Source organism: Urocampus carinirostris, chromosome 2, assembly GCF_059441175.1.
Source record: "Urocampus carinirostris isolate Australia breed hairy pipefish chromosome 2, RoL_Ucar_1.0, whole genome shotgun sequence".
NCBI lineage: Eukaryota > Metazoa > Chordata > Actinopteri > Syngnathiformes > Syngnathidae > Urocampus > Urocampus carinirostris.
The window spans coordinates 9,142,501-9,145,000 of NC_142350.1; the positions used below are offsets into that span (position 1 = coordinate 9,142,501).

General features: G+C 37.4%; 1 protein-coding gene across 1 annotated transcript in view; it reads left to right on the forward strand.

The window, feature by feature from the left end:
• The first annotated feature begins 106 nt into the window (after positions 1-106).
• The window catches only part of stmnd1 (stathmin domain containing 1), a 7,255-nt gene continuing 4,861 nt past the window's right edge, over positions 107-2,500 (forward strand). Inside the window, exon 1 of the mRNA XM_088327792.1 lies at positions 107-184. The gene's annotated coding sequence lies outside the window, so the exon portion shown is untranslated. The remainder of the gene's footprint in view (positions 185-2,500) is intronic.

Sequence of the window (2,500 nt, forward strand, 5' to 3'; positions counted from 1 at the left end):
GACCACTAGATGTCACTGTAGTGTATAGTGCTACCAGAAACAAGTGTGGAAAATCACAAGTAAGAACACAAACTACAAAGACTCAAAGTAAACAAACCATTTTTCCTCTACTGTTTGCCCTTTTACCAGTTTCTTTTCAGGTACCTGAAGCAAAATGGAAGACAAATTTGTAATCTCCTGCTAGGTGAGACTCATGTGATGTAAAATGAAAATATCTATACCTATGAGTAATGCATATTTATATAATAATCCATGCATTATTGCTAATCGTTAATCAATATCATTTTTTTTACATTTTAGCACTGAGAGGCACTGCATAATACACACTGTCCCTTTAAGTGAAACCACAGCAGATTATGAATTCATTTGTTACTGATTGACTGATTTATTTTCATATAAATTCTTAATATTTTATCTGTTAAAAAATATATTTGAAAGTAAGTCATGTCATGTTTATTTGTATGGCGCTCAATCTCAAGAAGTTTCAATGGGCTACGATTACAGCATCCCCTGATCTTAAACCTTCTATTTTTCCCCCGCTTTTTTTCTTTCCTTTTTCTCATTTTCCTCATATCCTTTTGATTCTTCGAGCCTTTACCTTTTTTTTACGTTTTGATTATTGTTTCTTCTTTTTTCTCTCGTTTTTTTCTTTTTTCATTGTTGTCTTTTTTAGCTTTATTTTCCCCCCAAAATAAATATTCTACATAATGTTACACTGTAATTTTTAATATATGGATAAAAACAAAAACAATCTGAAGAGGGTTTTGGGAGCAGAAAGAGCTATTTAGAGAGCCGAGCTAAAATAGCCGCTTTCAAAAAAGAGACGAAATTCCCATCACTACGACCTTATTTGATTGAGAGGAGGTACCTGACTGCTAAATTCTGCAAAAAAGTAGCACAAAACACAACAGGGAACAAACAAAAGACAGATGCAAGATGAGTGGAATGAAAGATAAAAGTCCTTCTTTAAGGCGTTTCTTTTTTTTTTACTGGCTTCTTCAGCTCCGACTAGCACCTTTCTGCCCCCTATCAAACCTGATTCATAACATTTGCGCTGTTTTGTGTTCATTTTACCGCAAAAGAAAAAAAAAGAGGGATGGAAATTTTGGGATGGGAGAATTTCCCCAGATGGTAAAACTCACCTCATCCGTTGCGCTGAATCTGGCCAAATAGCTGAGGAGAGAATAAATGCACGGGTACGGTTAGATAGTGCAAGTGACGAATACACGTTAAAATCATTTTTCTCACTTAGCCAGCCCAACATCGACCTTGACATGAGCCGGCCTTTTTGGAAATCTCCTATCCTTTATGATTAGCCACTCCAGCATTGCCTACGTCCATGCCAATTTTGGCACATTTTCGCTGAAAAAAACAAACAAACCCAAGTGTCTTATCAGCATGAATGGGTTGCAATGTCTTAAAGTTACCGCTCACGTTTCTAGCATAGCAAGCACACCGCTCTTTGCTTCAGTGGTCGCAATGATGTGCCACCTACGCTTTGTCGAACTTCCTCGTCTAGGCTTTCGGGAGAAGACTTTTGTTTGTCTCTGTACCCCGTCTGTCCTCGCCTGTCTCTGCATCCGTGTTAATTTTTTTTTTCATGCAGTCAATTGAATGTCTACTCCACTTTTTGGCTACATGTCATACTCAATGCTTACACGCTCCGCTTTATAAACTCTTCCAATAAGAATGCCACTGCGCCCTAGTGTAGTGGAGGTGCAATTGCACTTGATTCTGGGAATGTTAAAAAATCAAAAAGTTACCTGAAGTTCAACACGCCCGCGCCCCCCTTGACAGAGCTTTGTGCCCCCCCAGGGGCCCCCGCCCACTATTTGACAACCACTGAGTTAGTGCATTAGAATTATGATAATCACAGCATAAAGATTTCAGGCAATATTTTTTTTATTTTTGAATAACTGCAATGCAAACTATAAAAGTTCTCCTAGTGGCTAAAAAACTTTAATAAAAATTGATTAAAATTTAAACCAAAATACTTTACTATACAAACATACATTCTTTAAATAAGTATAGGTTGAGAAATCTGTATTTGTAACAACATAAGGTTGCCAAGGGAGGTGACATGATTGTCTGTCATCTTGCTGCCTCGGTACCAAAAGCCTAACAAAGTCTGGGGAAAAAAAAAGAAGAAAAATGATGGGTTTGGTCATTTGAGTCTCCGTAGTTTGTATTCTTCCTTGTGCTTTGGGGCATTATACATTGCACAGTGTGCCCTTAACAGTATAGAAAAAAATCAGTATTTTACTAAAAAAAAAAAAAAATGACAATGTCAATAAGACAATTATACCTTTAACAGCATGACATTTTGAAAAAAATGTGCAAATAGTACGGCTGCTCATCTCTGAAGACTGTTTACACTGAAAAACAACGGCAACCAGATGGTGAAGGAGCTGTATCTAAATCAGATCAGGAAGCTTCTCCTGCTAATGGTCAGCAAGGAAACCAGTACGATTTGTGTCATGCGGGGGGAAAAAGCTGCCCA